At 40.2% G+C, this 20380-nt stretch overlaps 1 non-coding gene across 1 annotated transcript; it reads left to right on the top strand.

Annotated features, from left to right (window-relative positions):
* The first annotated feature begins 556 nt into the window (after positions 1-556).
* Positions 557-685, top strand: LOC136309823 (small nucleolar RNA SNORA44). The gene has a single exon (XR_010726459.1). It is a non-coding gene; the product is annotated as a small nucleolar RNA SNORA44 (small nucleolar RNA).
* The last annotated feature ends 19695 nt before the right edge of the window (positions 686-20380 follow it).

The raw sequence follows: 20380 nt of genomic DNA on the forward strand, positions 1-20380 counted from the left end.
AAAGTTTATAGTCCCTAACGCCGTGAGAGTTGCTACTGCGCAAAGCACCATGCTGCTCTATATCACGGGGTCCTACAGCAGCTCTGACCTTTCCGAATGTCTTTAGTGAAAGGAGAAGATGTGAAAGGCAGATAATAAATGACCGAGGCTTTATTGATATTATAATGTGAAACAGTTAAAACAGGCAATGGTTATGAGACCATGGGAAATAACGCCTCATTACATAATGATCTGTTCCCCGTGTGCCAGATTCTTTTACTGACAAAATATCTTTTAGGAGTTTTAAAAATTGCAGAGCCAATAAAACTGGGCAGGAACATGCTGGATTGCATTCTGCCCAACACATCATCATCAGAATTATCAGCCAAATTCAAATGATCAGCTGGACCTGTTAGGGCTGCTGTGGGTCCTAGGCTGAGATTTAGGGCAGAGCTGGGTGCTTTAGCTCCTGGAGTACTTCTTGGAGTGAGGCTCCATCTTAGGGGAAAGAAAATAAACCATCTGATGCCAAATAAGGGTCATTTTCTATTGATAACAATAAGGGAAGCACTAGTTTAAGCATGTGTACAAGGACATCCCTAACTATTCAGAACCAAGAATTAATATGCATGTGAGAGCAACCAGGAGAGACTGACAGCTCAGGTCACCATAGTACCTGCAACTGCCACCTGCTTTTCCTATTTATATAAAATAATAATAATCCGAGACTTATAACTAAGGAGGAAACAGAGGGTCTTCGCCTACCCCTCCTGACTCACTGCAAATCTAATGGGTGTCAACACCACTCCTCTGCACAGATATCATCAGTAAGCTCAAGTTACATCCGGGAAATAACGCCATGGATAAGGGAAAAGGTAACAGATGTCTCAAGCCCACTGCCTCTGAATATTTCCTGCTCTCTCCAAGTCTTCAAATCCTCATTTATCTCTTTCTAGTCCTTCAGCAACGAAAGCATAAATCAGATGCAAGAACTCTTTTGGAAGGTTTAGCTATTAAGCTATTAGGTTTAACCATTTAATTACTCTACCTTGGAATAAGTATTGCTGTCTTGTTTTTGTTAAATAGCTTTAGACCTACTTTTATTCTTCCCAATGACTTTCATAATATCTGTTTCAGGTTTGCTGAGAAATCTTGCTCAGTGGGATGCCAGGTAAAATGTCAATTTATAAATTAATTTAGGGAAGCTAGCATACTTAAAATAAGACGAGTTTTCTCATTCACAAACATGGTCTCTCTCCATTAAATTTAGGTGACTATAGCTATTAACTATTCACTACATCTCACAATTAAATCTTATCACACATTGTAGCAAATATTCAGAAGCATGTACTATACAATTTAATAAATAAAATCAATACAGGAATTGTCAAAGAAATGTTTGCTACACATTAATCTTACTATGCTGACAAGTTTGGGAGTCAGATGAAAGATATGAGTTGTATAATTTAATTTTCCCCTAAACAAAAGACTGTTAGGAAAGGTGTTTAGGCTTCTGCAGCAGTAAATATATGTATAAAGGTAAAAGATTGTGCTTGGTAATTGCTTCTTTAATATAAAAGAAAATTTGTGGTCAAAGAATGATGTTTTTATTATATTTACTTGAAAATGATTCTTCAGATCCTATAACTGGGAAGGTTCTGTGTGGTAATGCAAAGTCATTCTGGTTAAATTTTCTGAAAGAATAACTATATTCATTTGTTAATCTTATTGATTACTGGGATTATATCTTATTTTTTTTTTTAAATCTTATTTGTTGGAGCTCTAAATATTTTGAATCAGTGGTGAGGAGAAATTTACATATAGCAACTCGAGAAAAAAGGTTATTGGAACAAAAAAAAAAAATCTCGGAACCAGATCTCCAATTCCAGGATCTTACAGGAGCTGAGGTTTATATCTGCAGTTCAATAAACAATGACAGTTTCATTTTGTTTGTTTCACCCAAGAAGAAGAAAATACAAAATTTAATATTGGGATGAGCCAAAGCTTTTCGATAAATAAAAAATCTAAAAGCCATCACATCAGCAAATATAAAAAGTGCAAGATAAATCAATGTATGAATAACTGTACAGATATATTCATGTTTTGTATTTTGAAATATATTCTGTACCTTTATAAACATCATCAACATGAATACCCTGGTTTTAAAAGGAACATTTCTTATGCTTTTCTGAATTGCATAGAAACAGTGCTAGCTATTCTATTACAAATGAAAAGTAACTAAATAGGAGGGGGGGGGGAGAGAGAGAGAGAAATAGAGAGAGAGAGAATTAATAGGATTTAGAAACTTACTAGAAACTGGTTGGTAAAAATATGTCCTATTACTTCTGTTTCTTGGGGAGACTGTTGACTGATATAGATACTGGGAAAAGCAGGCTCTGCTGGTAATGTTAGCAGAAAAAGGGGTTGAGTACAGGTGTGAACACAGAACACGAGACCCTCCCCATTTACAGCAATGTTGCCGTTAACCCTGGACACTCCCAGGCACAGACTGGCCATGTGGTGTGTCAGTGCCAATCTCAGCTATAGCTGAAAGAACAGAGTGAGTTGCATGCCAGGGTTATACATATTTGCATTGATATTTTTGGAATACATTGATCTTTTGTTTCCTTCTACCCAATGCCTAACGTACATGAGAGTGTTGAGCAGACAGCATTTTTAAAGGGCTTTCTTGACCCAAGTTCTTAACCTCAAATCCTTGTGGAACTTATCAACGTCATCCCAGGAAAGAATTTAAAAATGACCTTTTTTCACCTCATGAAAACAATGTTTGTGCTTGAAATCCTGGCATTAAAAAATACCGTATTTCACTCTCCCCTGAGCACTCCTTTTTTTCTCTCTCTCACTGTGCTCATTTATATATGTTTGACTCCTCAATTACACGGTACTGCCAGCTCCCTTGAACGTGACTGTGAAGGGTTCATTGTCATGTCTCCTCCCTCAGCATCATTTGTTGTGCATTGTAAGGGTCACAGGCAACCCTTATTAAATTAATCTATTATACCCAGGAGCATATTTTGCTGCAATTATTCTGGCTACAGTTAGGAATGAGAGTTACCCCAATTTTCCATAGTTGTTTCCATTGTAACTCCTTCACTCTGGCTTCCCTCTGCTGAGAAGAACCTTCCCTCCAATGATGCTCTGGGGCTTTCCATCACACCACCTGGTCTCTACTCCGAAGTCCTCTCTATATGCAGGGGTCCCCAAACTTTTTACACAGGGGGCCAGTTCACTGTCCTTCAGACTGTTGGAGGGCCGGACTATAAAAAAAACTATGAACAAATTCCTATGCACACTGCACATATCTTATTTTAAAGTAAAAAAACAAAACGGGAACAAATACAATGTTTAAAATAAAGAACAAATAAATTTAAATCAACAAACTGACCAATATTTCAATGGGAACTATGCTCCTCTCACTGACCACCAATGAAAGAGGTGCCCTTCCAGAAGTGCGGCAGGGGCCGGATAAATGGCCTCAGGGGGCCGCATGTGGCCCGCGGGCCGTAGTTTGGGGACCCCTGATATAGAGCTTGTTCCTAAACCCAGTATCCAGAAAAGCTCCCCAATTCCTGCCCCACATCCACTTTATCTCACTAAGCTATTGTATTTCCTTCCTTGCATTTACTACTGCCTGAAATTCTGTTATTCGTTTACCTGCATACTTTTTAAATTGCCTTCTCCCTACAATGGTAAGAAAGCTCTATAACGTCAGGAATTTGATCTGTTAATTCAGCTGGGTTACAGCAAGCAGGCAACACGCCCTGGCAAATAAAGGATGGTCACATCACGGAAGGTTTTATTTGCTGGCCTCTCAACAGATTAATTGGGACGCTGAGAGCCACACCCATGTATGGAACCCTTACTGCGTCAGACACAGAACTGGGGGCTGAACATGCCTGCACGCACACACATTTCAATCTTCACGACAGCCCCAGGAGGGAGAGTTTACCGATCTTATCTCAGCGAAGAGGAAAGCTGGACCAGAGGAGACAGGCAGCTAGGAAGTAGAGCTGCTGGGCTTGTAGTCAGATCCCACCGGCCCCGAAGTCTATATTCCTTAAGCCAAGCAAGTCTGCTTTTGTCACAAAGCTCATTCCCTCCCAAGGCAACCCTCCAAGAGAACACCAAAATAATTGTGAAAAAACAATTTTAACAAAAAATATTGTTAAAGTAAGTAAGCAGGACTGACTATATAATTTGTAAGTCCCAATGCAAAATGAAAATATGGCTTCCCTTGTTAAAAAAAAAAAGTATTGAATATTTGAAGACGGAGACAAGAGAGCATTCAGCTAAGCCTTCAATAGTGTCCCAGACGCTTCTGAGCACAGTGCCCTGTGCGACTGCGCTCGTTACCTCCCGTGGAGACGGCCCTGGAAATAGGAATCTATCCTTTCACAGTGGCTGATTCGGGAGGGATGATGCTCGTGTTCACTTGGGAATGTTCATCCAGAATTAAGCCAGCATCACTCTGCTCACACTTTGCGTTACGTTTCCGGCTTAGCACCATGGCCGCGTTGGCAACGCCCAGCGGTGACTTCAGGGGCAGTGTTCTTGTGGTAATCAGGCTCCTGCAAATTCCATTTGGTTTCCAGTTTGCAAGAGGGAGGAAGGAAATTCAATCACGGGCTCTTCAGGTCTGAACAGGTGTCAGAATGATTTTCCCCACCGGGAGGTAAAGCTTCCTGACAGGCTGGCCATCTGGGCCCCAGAGGTGTGCCCCCTGCGGCTGCTGGGGCTCTGAGCCTGAGGACAGAGCAGGGACCCTCGGCACTGAAATGTAAAGAATGCCAATGCAGGGGTTACCTCTGTCCATTGTCCCTCTTTCTCTTTTTACCGCTGTGTGGTTGCCGCTCACGGGGGTGCCATCCTCAGCCCCCTTTCTAGAACTTTCTGCAGTTTCCTCATGTAGCAGTTCAGGTGCCTCAGTTGTTATCCATATGCTTCAGGTGCCCCTGTCAGAGCCCTCAAGTCTAATAGGCATCCCCATGTGGACGCCCTGCAGGGAGCTTAAGTCAGAATGTGTCCCCCTGGCCCTCCTTACCTCAGTCCACAATAGGCTCTCAGTCAATGTTTGTGGAATAGAACTGAACCCCAAAGTGCTCACCTCTGTTGACTTTTCCACTCAAGCATTCAACATATAGTTGTCAAATCCTTATGTCCCACTATAGTGGGTTAAAGCCCAAAATCTCTAAATGTGACCTTATTCAGAAGACAGGTCTTTACAGATGGAATAGCATTAAAGATCTCAAGATGAGATCATCCTGGATTAGGGTGGGCCCTAAATCCAATGACAGGCATCCTTAAAAGAGACAGAAAGCAGTAAAAAACAGAGTTAAGGGATGTGAAGACGGAGACAGAGATTGCAGTTATTCAGCCACAAACCACAGAATGCCAAGAGCCACCAAAGGCTAGCAATTTAAGCCACCAAATGTGCAGTAATTTGTCATGGCAACCCTATGGAATTAACACAGCCACGTTCTCTTCGGCTGAGGCCAATGATAAACTAAATAAGAGATACATGTACACTATAACGTCCTCTTGCAGTAAGGGTTAGGAACAGGACTGCCAGTTAAGATTCAGGATGCCATTTGAATGGCAGATAAACCAGAGGTCATTTTTCAGTCAAAGTATGTCTCCATGTCGTTTATTGGACATTCACATGTAGCTGGGCATCTTGCATTTTCTTCACTAAATCGATCGACCTAGTTATGAAGAAAGGGCAGGAGCCTGTGGAGAAGTTCTTTTAATTAGGGTGGTTCTGGAAGGCCTCTCTGAAGAGGGATATTTGAACAAAGATCCGAATGAAATCAGAGGGTGAGTCATACAGCCAACAGGGCAATAGTGCTCCAGGTCCAGGAGATGACAGGGCGCAGGCAGGAGCTGGGAGAGGGCTGCCTGTGTTTAGCTTTATGCAATAATATTGAGAGCAAATAGTGAATCACATCCCTCTCCCGAGATCCAGACTGTTCACAAACTAAAGATAAGAAATCCGTGTTAAGAGTATTCCCCCACACCAGTGATCTCAGCTTCTAATGAGCTGGACTTCGATTACTTAGATGTCAAGGAGGTCTAGTATCCGAGTTTTATGACCCTCTTAAATAACCACAGGCAATCCAGCACGATTGCCAGGCACCATGGAGTTGCCATAGTATTAAAATGTTGGCATATAATTAAAGCAAAGCCTGATATTCACGAGCTTTTTTTTCTGTGACAGATTCACTAACAACGTCTTAAGCTATTTTACTGACTTCTAAATTACTGGTGCTTTTGGGATCCACTCAGAAAAAGGGGTGTTTTTTTTTTTTAATTTTTAAAGTTTTTTCCAAATTACAAAACACATGCATATCCACACAAACACTTGCACGTGAGTGTTCACAGCAGCATGATCCATAATAGCCAAAGAGTGGAAATGCCAAGGGTAAAGTTACTAAACTTAGTAAATAAAAACACAAGAAGCTGGGCTACACTTGAATTTCAGATAAATAGTGAACCTTTTTTTTTTTAGCGTAAGTATATCCCAAATTATTTGGGACAAATAAATTGTGCATTCTGTATTAATCTGGCAACCCTACCCAAATGTTCATTAACTGAATAAATGAATAAACAAGTTGTGGTATGTAAATACAATGGAATACTACTCAGCCATAAAAAGGAAGTGAAGTACTGATGCCTGAGGCAACATGGATGACCCTCAGAAACATGATGCTCACTGAAAAAAGCCAGACACGAAGGTCATCTATTGTATGATCCCATTTATATAAAATGTCCAGAAAGGCCAGTGTATAGAGACAGAGAGGAGCTTAGCTAGGGGTTAAGGGTGTGAATGGAGATGAATTGCATTTGGACATGAGGCTTTTTATTGGTTGATGAACTGGATTAGGGTGATGATCACACAATTTGGTAAATTTACTAAATTTGTTTAATTGTACCCATCAGTGGTTGGTAAATTATATCTCAATAGTGTTTTTTTAAAAATATGTGTTCATTGCAACAAGCCAAATAGTGTAGACAGATGTAAAAACATTAAATGTGTCTCCTACCCCTTTGAGGTGACCAGTGTTATTATATGATTTGGTGTCTCTCTATCCATACAATTGTTTTAGTTCATACAAATAAGAATATATATGCACATCCTATGCATACCTTTCTGCAATGTGCATTTATCACTTAGTACATCTTGGACATATCTTCAGGCAAATCTATGGAGATCTACACCATTATTTTAAATACTTGCATAATATTTCAAATGTAAAGATATCTTATAGTTTATTCAAACATCTTTTCACTTACTAATGAAGATTTAGATTTTTTTCCTTTTTTCCTTTCTTCTTTTTCTATCTTTCTTTCTTTTTCTTCTTTTTGTCCTTTGAAACATTGCTTTAATAAACATTCTCAAACATGTATCAAAGAGAATAACTTAAAATTAGCAAAGGTTTCAGGATGAATAAAGAAGATCAAGATACCAAAGCATCAGTAAAAGTCAAAATTTTTCACTCGTTAATATTGTGCTCTAGATTTAGATTTTATCTGAAATGACAAAAAGGTTAAATTATGCATCTACTATCACAACCATTTGTTATTTATTTTAAATACACAAATATGCATTTGTGGCTCAGATACCAAGTAAGGTGTATTTCTCAAATATGACAGGCATGTACTAAGCTAAGATTCAAGTTCCAAAATAAAATACCAGTGAGCCGTGGGATTCTAATTCTTTCACCAACAGTCAGATACAGATAAAAACAGAAGATTTTTTGAGTATAGAATTGTTTATCATATCTCTGGGCACACACCTAAACACATGGGGAAAAGCTAATGAATTAGGAGTGATGACAGAATTTATTATGAACTAGTCAATGTATGTGCATCATTAGATCATTTACATAAGTAGGAAGTAAATACTATTGTACTCATTTTCCAGATGAGGAAACTGAGACTTATGGTGCCTTGTACAAGACCACTCAAACAACAGAATCATGATTGGAACCCAGGCTCCAAATACTAAGCCCTTAGTGACTAGACACTACTACTTTATGGAAGATGCATTTTGGCTGAATATTTCTAATCATCGGCTCTGCTCACAATGTCATGGGAATCTTGGGACATCGCTCCTAAAGGAGCAAAACCCAGTGAGAAAAATAGGCACACAAACAAAATCACAGCCTATATGATAAAGCAATGGTGAGTGCTGTGTGTGCAAAGTAGGGGTCTCTGAACCTATATCATGAAAGGCTCCCAAGGTGTCTACTGAGCTGCACTTTTAAAGACCCTAGTCATGTGCAGTGGAGGAAAGAAGATAGCATTCCCAGCAAAGAAAGCCACACGAGAAAGGCTTGGAAGCCCGAAATGCGCTGAAGAGCCATAAGAATAACGGGAAGGTGGATGATCTTCTGGAAGGCAGACACTGAAGCAAGGAGGGATAGGAAATGAGTGAATCATCTGGGATGCATTCAGCTGCATGTAAGAGAAAAATCTAACTAAATAAGGGGCATATATAATAAGTAATTTATTATGGCATTGAACAAGAAGTCTGGACATAGGGCAGTTGACGTTCCAAAACTATCTTTAAAAACTGGTTTTTAACATCTTTCACCAATGGCATCCCCAGGATATTGGCTTCTGGTTCTCATGATGGCTGCCACAGTTTTGGGCATTTCTTCCTTTATATGGTTTGACAAAGTTTTTCTAAATGTTAGTTATATAAACACCATATCTGCAGCTTTTTGCTAAATTCATACATTATTAAATTCCCCTCTTTGTCTCCTTATTCACTTATGCCATATCTCTAAACTATCCATAATATTGTTTACTTGATACTTCTTTTAAATTATCACATTTTATACATAAACAGGTTTGAAAAAAAATTTTTACATTGTTCTCCAAAACAAAGCCCACATATAACATCCCACAAATAAAAGGCAAATATATAAATTTATATTTATGCTAGCTATAATTTGTACTTATTAAATAATAATTTATATTGGTGGATATTAAAGTAGGCATTTTTCTGTTATATTAATTATATTAACATATTAATATAAACATACTATAAATATATTTTAATATATAATATAAAATCTGTTACATGTAAAGATAATATATATTAAATATATAGAATGAAGTTAAAATAAATAAAATACATGAAAATTGTAATAATCTCTAAGACTACTTATTGGAGCTTGACCATAAACATATATAGTCAAGCTATTATAGTAGCCTTCAGCTCTTTAATTCCTTCTGTGCAAATGCTTATAAAATTGTGGCTTCTGCTTGAACCCCAGGGCATGAAAAAAACATTAATCATGGCTAAAGAGGCCATGGCATAAAATATGTATCCTCTTCATTCCCCTGTTACACTGGATCTAAATCTTAATCAGGAAGCAAAGGGCTCTTTGGGTGTTGAGTAACCTCCATCATCTCTTGTGCCTACATTCTAAATCTGGGCTAATTGAATGGTATGAGATATAACTTGTGCCAGGGAGGATACAACATCAAAAAAATTGATGACATCATGGGTAGCCTCAAATAACTAAATCAGGAGCCTTGCATATCAAATTATTTCTGAATTCATAAAGTAATTATTGAATAGGAGAGGACTTTGGGGACCAAAAAACAAACAAACAAAAATCGAATCATTAGAGCAGGGGTCCCCAAACTACGCCCACAGGCCGCATGCGGCCCCCTGAGGCCATTTATCCGGCCCCCGCCACACTTCTGGAAGGGGCACCTCTTTCATTGGTGGTCAGTGAGAGGAGCATAGTTCCCATTGAAATACTGGTCAGTTTGTTGATTTAAATTTACTTGTTCTTTATTTTAAATATTGTATTTGTTCCCGTTTTGTTTTTTTATTTTAAAATAAGATATGTGCAGTGTGCATAGGGGTTTGTTCATAGTTTTTTTTTATAGTCCGGCCCTCCAACGGTCTGAGGGACAGTGAACTAGCCCCCTGTGTAAAAAGTTTGGGGACCCCTGCATTAGAGCTAGATTGCATGAGTTCACATAGAAAAAATTATTTCCTTAGTTTGACACTTGAAAAATTATCTGATATATAGTTTGACAATATATTCCCAAAGCTATAAAAATGTACATAGCCTTTCAGTTTTACTTTTCACTTTACCCAGCACGCCAAAGCCAATGAACAATTTTCCTATTATGCGTCCAACACGATTTGATAGATGTAGCAGGAAACTAGGCAGACAAGGTCCCTGCGTACTTGGCCCTTATGGAAATGTAACATCTAAGACTTTATCCGAAGGAAAATTTTATGAATATTCAGCGCAAATATTTAGCTAGACGAACACCCTCCATGGCAGTTTATTTAATAATAAAAAAACTAGGGAAAACATAAAAATCTAAATCCATAATAATACACTAATAAAATAATGTATACCCATACAACAAAATATTAAGAAATTAAAAATTATATTACAGAAGAATATTATATGACATAGAAAGGTGATTTAAACATCTTAACTAAAACTAGTTACAAAAGGGATCTGGCTAGTGGCTCAGTCGGTTAGAGTGTCATCCAATACATCCTGGTTACGGGTTCAATCCCTGGTCAGGGCATGTACAAGAATCAACCAATGAATGCATAAGTAGTGAGACAACAAATTGATGTTTCTCTGGCTCTTTTTCCCCCTTCCTCTCTCTCTCTCTAAAAATTTAAAAATCTTTTAAACTAGTTACAAAAGGGTATGCCCTATACAATATAATTTCATTCTCACTTTTAAATCTATACATATAGATAATATCCTAGGGCTACCATAACAAATTACTACAGACTAGGTAGCTTAAAACAATAGAAATTTATTCTCTCACAGTTCTGGAGGCCAGAAATATAAAGTCAAGGTGTCAGCAGGATTGGTTCCTTCTGGAAGCTCGGAGGGAGAATCTGCCCCAGCTCCTGGTGGTGGCCAGCCATCCTTGGCATTCCTGCCCCCACCTTCACATGGTATGTCATTCTCTGTGTGTCGCTATATGACTTATCCTAAACATATAAGGACATTAGTCATTGAACTTAGGGCTGACTCTAATCAAGTACGATATCATCCAAAGTAATTAGGTCATCTGCAAAGACTATTTCTAAAAAGATAACATTCTAAGTTTTCAGTGGACATAAATTTGGGGGGAACATTACTCAACCCACTATAGGTATGTAGGCAGGTAGGTAGGTAGGTAGAGAAATAAAAGACAACAGATATAGATAGATAATAGCTAGATAGATAAATAGATGATATAGATAGATAGATAGATAGATAGATAGATAGATAGATAGATAGATAGATAGATGATAAATGAAAAGAAATATTTGGACCCACACAAAAATGTTAACTCTTATTTATTTTGTGAAGTTGGAAATATAAGATTTTTATTTTCTCTAGTGCTCTTCAACATTTCCTAATTTTTTAAACAATAAATATATTTATTTTCAATAAGAAACAGTATTTTGAAATTGTTCTCATGATGAAGAGTGTGTTATTCTGAGTTTTTCAGAGAAATAGTATCAATAAAATATCTATCTACAATCTGTCTACCTACCTACCTATTTACCTACATACCTATCATAAGGAGCAATTAACATGTATTTGTGTGTGTCTATATTATAGAGATATAAAATAAGGGATTTTCTTGCACAATTACGGAGGCGGAGAAGCCTCCAGATCTGTAGTCAGCAAGCTGGGGGCTCAGGAGAGCCAATGGTATCCATTCCAGTCCAGGTCTGACTCCAAAGGCAAAAGAAGAGTGATGTATAGACTCAAAGACTGTAAGACAGAGAGAGAGAAGAGGGGTGAAAAGAGAAAGGTAGGTGTCCAACAGAACTCGGTAATTTAAAGGCTTCTCCCACCAGGCAAAGCCTTCCTTCTACTGAAACACAGGAAAGACGAGATAGTTTAGAACCTCCAGCTGCTTTCCTTCGTGGTGACTCCCAATTTCCAATCCCTGCTGATCCAAAATTATTGTCATGGTTGATATAAATTCAATGGCTTATAGAGAGCATCATTTCATGTCAGGACCGCAATTATTATTAAGTTGGGAGGTAAGCTGTCTACCTTCCGGAATTTGAGTATTTCAACCTTCACCAAATCCTCTTGCAAATTGCTGTTTGTCTTACAAGTTATAGTCATCAACATTTTAAGCATATAGAAAATAATTTTGCAAGCATATACACACTGCCAATATTTAAAAGTAGTTGGTATACTTTTATCTTTTCTTTAGCTCTCTTTTTTTAATCTTTCTCTTTTAAAGAAAACAAATTATAGATTGGACTTAAGCCTTATTTCTCATACCTTTTCCCTCCTTGCTTCCCCAGAGAGAATTACGTATTTTTAGACTTTGAGACATATACTGTATATGCATATATACATATATGTGTATGTGTATATATATATATATATCCCATGCAACATATGATTTCCTATTCTTTAAAAGCATAGGTAGATGGTAAACATTTTTGTGCTCAGCATAACGTTGTTGACATTTATCCTTGTTATAAATGTGGAACTCACGTAGCTCTGCAGAAGCATAACCCGCTGCATGAATAAACTGCGGTTATTTACCAGTTCCCCTGTTGATGGGAAATGAGTTTGTTTCACTGCTTAGCTACGACAACTGGCCACAGTGAACATCGCTGCATCGTCTCCTGGGGCACAAGCAACTTTCTCTCTCTAACCTTCCTCCACTGGGCTCACAAATTTCCCTTCTGACCTTAACTGGGAGGACCTCAGTGTCAACTCTATGATGAATTTGCTGAGGTGGGCTAACTACAGACAATTAAATCCACTTTTATTTGTAACTTCCACTCGGATTTGAATCCAAGTCTCCAGATGTTGGGCGGCATGCATCATTTGGTAGGAAATCATATTAAAAGGCAGGTACCGAGTCCTTGGGTAAATGGGTTCATACTATGAGAAGGCAGTTAAACATGCCATTAATCATTACATTGCCCGAGGGAGAGAAATATTAAACTTACCTTCTTACCTATTCTGAAAAGGAGTCACAAACCCTGAGTAGACTAAAGAAGGAAAATGTATTCTAAGGAAAGAGTCTGGATTGTGAGGAACCATGAGATTTCTTAGCAAACTCACCTGAATTGCAACCAGCTTCTGTTTAAAAAGTTGTTTTATGGAGATAAGAGGTAATGCTTTTGAATTATAGTGTTAGCACAACATTTCAAGGGTATGTGTGTGTATGTGCATGTGTGTATGTGCATGTGTGTATGTGCGTGTGTATATTAAAATTCAGAGCTGTCACTTTAAAAGAAGGCAATCCCATGGAAGCTATTTCCTTCCCACCTCAGGGAAGTGGCACCCTGATGACTGAATGGTTAATTCAACCAGGTGCTCATTCAAGCATACAATGAACATTTATTATAATAACAGTGGCCTGTTATTTTATTGAACGCTTATTGTATGATAGATAATATGATGTTCACTTGAAATACATTTCCTTATGGGATATTCAAAACTATCTAACAAAACAGGGATTATTATCCACCATGTAGAGATGAAGACATAGGAGAACAGACAAGTTCAGCAATTCACCAAAGCCCAGAGAGCACAGCTGGACTGGAACCCAGCTTTGCCTGATCCAGGGCCCCACACTCTTGCCTCTTCCTCGGGGCAACACTCTGTGTTTTAGTCCACGTATCACGAGAGAAGGTGAGGTCCATGAGGGAAGGAGCTTGGTCTATCAGATCTCCTCACAATACCTGGATTATTTTAGGTGCTCATGAATGAATCAATAAAGCAACAAATCAGTGGATGAATGTAAGCATGGTCTAGGCTTCAATAAAGTAGTGATTTGTGAATCAGTGCTTGCAAAAGAAGATGGTGCACTTGGGAAAAGCATTCCTGGCCGGGGGAGTGGTCTGAGCAAAGACATGGTGGCAAAAAAGGCACATGGACACAAGAAAGAAGTCACACTGACAGCAGCCCACTAAGGGGAGGCGAGAAGACTGAGGACATCACTGGGTTCAGATTAAGAAGGATCCTTTGAGACCAGCTAAGAAATTTAAAAACATATAAGAAAGACACTTTTCATGATCAGTGACAAAAACTACAAGGAATGTCTGTTTTTCTTGCCTGCTCAACACTGTTTTCTCTTCTGATTTTGTCACCTTGATTTTTCTTGAGGGACTAGCATTTCCGACACTCGTCCTAAGTGACTCAGGAGGCATCAGGGCACCGCTGCTCAGGTCAGAGGTAGAGAGAGCAAGGACTCTTGCCTGACTCACGAGCACATCCATTCCCTGACCTTGAGGATGGGTTAAGGGTTGAGTGAGCAAGCAACTCTGAGTCAACCCCAGGACTTCTTAAAACTATGGAGAAAGGGAAGTTCTCTCTTCTCTCTTTCCTCTGGCGTTATTAAGCTCGGACAATACAAACCTGAAGTTGTCACTTAAAGAGGACCTTCCCCAGATGCAGAAAAAGGAGATAGAGAAAGTAAGTTGTAATCACAGCTTTTGAGCCCTGGATCCAACCATGCCTGAAGCTGGAGTTACTCCATGACTGTCCAAATACAAGAATCAGTATATTTTCTTTGAAATCCTTGCAGTCAATATTGCTTAGCAGTTCAAAGTCCAGCTTCTGCCATCTCTAGCTCGGAGACCTTGGAATGAAATGACACGTGTGCAGTGTCAAAACAATGCCTGCCACAGAACCAACCCTTAGTGCACGTTAGCCATTATTAGGAAGCCAGTCTTATTAGCTGTCCCGGAACCACCAAAGATTCTGCGATGGTTCATTTTATGTGTTAACTTGGCTCTGCTATCACTCCCAGTTATTCAATGAAACATTCATCTAAGTGTTGCTCTGAAAATATTCTGTAGATGTAGCTAACATTTCCAGTCAGCTGACTTCAAGTAAAGGACATTAGGGTCGATAATCTGGGTTGACCTCATCCAATCAGTTGAAAGGTCTTACAAGCAAAACTAAGATTTTCCTGAAGAAGAAGAAGAAATTTTGCCTCAGGCCTCAAGACATCAGCTTCAGAATGTCCAGCTTACTGGCCTGCTCTACAGATTTTGGACTTGCCAGACCTCGTAATCATGTAAGTCAACATTTGGAAATAAGTCTCTATCTGTCTGTCTATCATCCATCAATCTGTCTATATCTATAATCCACTCCTACTGGTTATCTTCTTACGGCAAACACCGACTGCTGCAGATCCTTACTAATACCGTTTTTAAAAGGTAGAAAAGGAAAACCAAATAATTAATTTTTAAGCCCAAATGATCTACACTGATAAGCGAGGGCGCTCCAAATTAAGGCTGTCAGGGAACTCTCTTAACTACCACCTCCCCCAATATGTTTAGCAAGAAAGGGTGCAGCAGGTGAGAAGCAGGGAAGGCAAATATAATCGGAAATAAAATTACTGTTAGGGTTTAAGTTGACATATTGTATGTTCGCAGGAGTTTGGAAGGCACATTGTGTTTTTCTGGGCCCTTGAAAATGTTTCCGGTGCCAGAAAAATGTTCGTGTTTTTGAAACACTGTAAAGTGTCTCCCTCTTCCCTGCGGTACATGGGGGATGGCATTGTGTAAATGATCTAACTGCGTATAACTGAACAAGGGAGAGCAGGATTTATGCTCATGAGGAACACACAGACACATAATTCAGGAGTGGCGATGACATAAGTGAGTAATCAAGGGACCTCAGTGGACTACAGACCCGTCCTAAATCTTCAGTATATTTAGTGCATCGCGGAGTTACACAGCTCTTCATCTTGAAAATTGTCACCGAGTAGATTGCATTCTGGGTTTGTAACTGCTGAACAATGGGGCTTCCTTTTACGGACAGGCATATGGCCTGTGTTTCATTATATTCAAACATGCTGTTTTACCAATAATTCTGTCATGACCTCAGTACTTTGGATGTTGCGTTAATTTACGGGCCTTCCAGATTCCAGGAGGAACCTTCCCGATTCCAGAAGGATTTCACTGAATGGACACGTTATTCTGCTGCGAACGTGAGCAGGCATAAATCTCTGCCCTCTCACATGGAGTTTATTAGGGGACCATTAAGTCAGTGACGGCCCCCAAAGATGCAACGCAGCCAAGTGTTTTGAGAGAAGAGAAACAGGTGAGTAATTGATGTTGATTACAATGAGAAGACAGGGCCTTCCGGCTTCTATCTCTGTGGAGTGCCACTGAATGAGTGAAGGATGAGAGCCACAGCCAGGCACAATTTATCAATACATTATTAACTGGATCTTCCCAAACCTAAATGAAGTCAGACATGCCCCACTCACTCCACTCCCCCTGCATATCTTGTCCTCTGCCCCCGGGGCCCTAATGAGATGCCTGTAATAATAATTTAGTAGAGATCTTTGACATTTTTGTTAATTAAAAATCAATCAGTCAGAAAGATTATCAATTTAAACAAGCACACACAGGAAGAGACGGCTTCTACTTGTGTCTAATTATCTAACCATTAGGCAATAAGTGAGAATTGCTTTCTGATTATTCAATACAATTAGTAAGAAGTGTTTTTTTTTCTCCTTGCTATTGAAGGAGATAAGGGGTTAGACAGTTCCAAATTCATTTTTTAAAAGGAGGTGGTTAGACAGTTCTAAATTAGTTTTTGAAAATAAGATTGACATTTAATATGAATGCTAATTAATGGCAGACATTGCATAAACACGTACCATTATTTCCTGCAATGATTTTTCAAATAAGACTTGACACTAAGGCCTTTTCCAGGGGTTGGGTGGTTGGAGCTATGTGGATTGGAGGGCTCTATTTTTAAATCACCTTTGATAATATCTGGATGGCACAAGTCACACACACCCTGTAAGGCCAGGAGCCACCATCGTGGCCATTCACATGCAGGTTACCATTGGATTCGGGCAGATAGTAAAGAAATGGCGGAGTTGGAGGATGGTGGGCCATTCTGTCTATTGGTGTCTCACCAAGATAGGCAAACCACAAGAGAAGACAAGGGAAAAGCAGAAGGGCAAGGGATCAGGGAGGTCCCTGCAATGGTGACAGCAGGAACCAAGAGAGTGCAAGCTCCCGGTCTGCCCCACTTTATAGTTTAGAAATCCAAACCTTTAATCCAATATATATACAAACAAGGAAGTCTCTGATACAAAGTCACTTATCTGAGGCATAATGGGATTCCTCATGAGAGGGCACCACCCCACATCATGCAATCAGTCAAGGGTGTGGGGAAAAGCTTAGTCTTAAAACCAAGCCCAGGCCACAACAACCCAGCCTGCTCACAGCCTGTCCCCTACACCCAAGACAAACTATAAGCAAGCAAACATATATATCATATTTACAAACTTATTTGACCAACACCCCCCCTCTGAGAAAAGCCATCTCACTATAGGAGTGAGTCGCTGTGGCCATGTTTATATTATAAGACCCTGACCTCCCGGCAAGAGCCGATTGGTCCAGGAATGCACCCCTCACCAAAGCTTGCTAACCATTCTCCCTCCTGGAAATGTGGAATGGGCACTGGAGTGTTGGTCAGTTTCAGGACAGGAGATGAGAAATGAGTTCACTCCATAGCCAGAGAGGCCATTGTTCTTTGTGCAAAGAGAAGCAGAGAAAACTGGGGAGAGAGAAAGGAAAAGGAAGCAAAGATGCATGCTATCAGACATTCAATGAGAATAATAAGAGGAGAGAATAGTAACAATTACCCTCTCTGCTTCCCAGTGATTTCCTGATTCTTGTTTCTTACGAGACACCGTTTTACCTTTTCCCTCAACGTCTGAAACAGCTGAAAGTACTTATAACAAATTCACTTTTTTCTCCCAAGTGAATTTGTAGGGATTTGTTATTTTCAAACAAACAAGATATAATCAAAAGCTAACAGAAAAGACGGGGAAGACTTCTATGCCAATCAAAAAGCAACCAATGAACATACAAAGGAAAAAGTTTGTGCTTTTATTGAGAGCCATCAAAGAGTTGTGGTTACAGAGAAAGCTAGAAGGGAAAAATCTCGAGGGGTAAGCTCCTTGAGAGAGAGCAAGGCTGTTTCCATACCTGGGGTGGCTACGGAGCCCGAGGGCGAGCCAGGTGGGAGAACGATCATGCCAGAGACCTACAAGCTTTGCTTGAACACGAATAAAAAGCAGTAAGGCCTGACCAGGCGGTGGCGCAGTGGATAGAGCATCAGACTGGGATGCAGAGGACCCAGGTTTGAGACCTCGAGGTCGCTAGCTTGAACGTGGGCTCATCTGGTTTGAGCAAAAGCTCACCAGCTTGGACCCAAGGTTGCTGGCTTGAGCAAGGGGTTACTCGGTCTGCCGAAGGCCCATTGTGAAGACACATATGAGAAAGCAATCAATGAACAACTAAGGTGTCGCAATGCGCAACGAAAAACTAATGATCGATGCTTCTCATCTTTCCGTTCCTGTCTGTCTGTCCCTGTCTATCCCTCTCTCTGTCTCTGTAAAAAAAAAAAAAAAAAGAAAAAGGCAGTAAGACTTCGGATGAACCTGGGGGCTAGTGCTTTGGATTTGAATCTAGAGAACCCACAGACGCAAAGATGATTCTTTTATCCAAGTAGTTCTCTTGGGAATTTTGGTGAATAAACAGGCAAAGAGTAGGGCTGTACTTGACATATGAAAATTTCTAGTGTCATGAACTTGGAGTCTTTCGGTCTTCTGGACTTAAGCTCTCACAAGCTTGTAGTGGAGCAGACTCACGGTTCCACTGTCCCACCATCTACGGTCTCAAGGTCTCCCTGTCTCACCATTTGCCAGGGTTACTGAATCCTGACCATGTCATCAGTATGTCTAGTGTGTTCGACATCTACCAGAATCGAGGTGTAGAACTCTTGTGCTGCTTGGCCTGTGCTCTACTCGAGAGGGGGACCTGAACTCAGCGAAGTTGTTTGAACCCCAGTGGAAACTGCATCTAACTCGGCTTCAGATAGGATCAACGATATCAGTGCTCTGGCTGCCCAGGAAGTTGAGTATTAGACTCAGAAGCAAAGAAGCCACTCCACACCTGCTGGGATGGAAACTATCAGAAAAACAGAAAATGGCAAATGTTAGCAAGGATGTGAAGCAGTGGGGACTCCCGGGCACTGTGGGTGGCGATGTAAAATGGTGCAGCCATGGTGGAAAGCAGGATGGTGTTTTCTCAAAAAAAAAAATCGAAACGGAATGACAATCTAATACAGCAATTCCCCTTTTGGTGAAACACAAAGAAGCCTCATGAGCTTCCCCCAGTTCCTTTTCTGGCTCCCCTCCCGTTGCTCACTCAGTTCAAGGCCCACTTCTGTCCCGCACACTCATCAAGGTCACGCCTCCTTCAGGAATTTGCACCTACAGTCTCTTTGCCGTAAACGCCGTAAACGCAGTAAAAGCTGTAAACGCTCTTCCTTCAGTTTTGTGCATGACCGATGCCTCCCTTTCTTCCTTCAGGCCTCCGCCCCGGGCAGAACAGCCTTCCCCAAGTTCTGATCTGAACTTGCACTTCCTGTGCCCCTGCTCATCTTTCTCCAGAGTACTGCCACCGTCTGCTATGCAGCATGTCTGTCTTGATATGTCCCCATGACCATGTAAAGGTCATGAGAGAGGAGACCTTGTCTCTCACGGTCACCTCTGCATCCCCACCTTCTAGAACAGTAGCAGGCACACAGGCACCAATGGATATTGGTGACATGCCTCTATGTGAATGAACACCTCATAAGAGAAAACTGAGAACTGGAGAGGTTTAAAAGATTTGTCCGAGACCACATAATTTGAAACAAAGTCTCACGTCTCTAGGTTTAGTTCATCTAAGACAAGGTCAGCGGGAGGGTGTATTACGGCAGCAAATGGAAAGCTTAGCGGTCCATAACTTACTGCACCTTTTGATTATATCCACACCTATAGGTTCCAAGTATAGATTGCACTAATTACCTGCAGATAATTCAACAAACTGCATAGCAAATGCTTCAGAAAATATATTTTCAAATGTTCAATGTGAGGAAATCTTGCGACGGTCCAGTCACAAACAGCAGTGCTGCGAGCTGGACTCCAGCACTAGTCCATTTCCCTAGACGGCCAAAGAGTCTCCTGGGTGCTCACCGGTTGAGAATGCAGAAAAGCACGTTTGCTGTCGCGGCCAGAGAACCGCGGGGACTGTTGTCTGCTTGACTCTCCCGGCCAGAATTAGGTATTTGGGGGTTTTTTTTGAGACAGCACATTAATTATTTAGAACTAGTAATTGTTTCTATAAGGTCTAGGGTTGGCGCATTTCAAGGTCAATTAAAAAATTATCTGGTTGGTAATCACCTGTTTGCTCTTAAATACCTAAATATCATATTTCTTCTGGGTTGCATTTGTTTATTTTATTTTATTTTATATTATCAGAGGCCAAGGAGCCATCCCCAGCGCCTGGACCATCTTTGCTCCAATGGAGCCTTGGCTGCGGGAGGGG

The sequence above is a fragment of the Saccopteryx bilineata genome, chromosome 6 (assembly GCF_036850765.1).
Source record: "Saccopteryx bilineata isolate mSacBil1 chromosome 6, mSacBil1_pri_phased_curated, whole genome shotgun sequence".
Classification (NCBI taxonomy): domain Eukaryota; kingdom Metazoa; phylum Chordata; class Mammalia; order Chiroptera; family Emballonuridae; genus Saccopteryx; species Saccopteryx bilineata.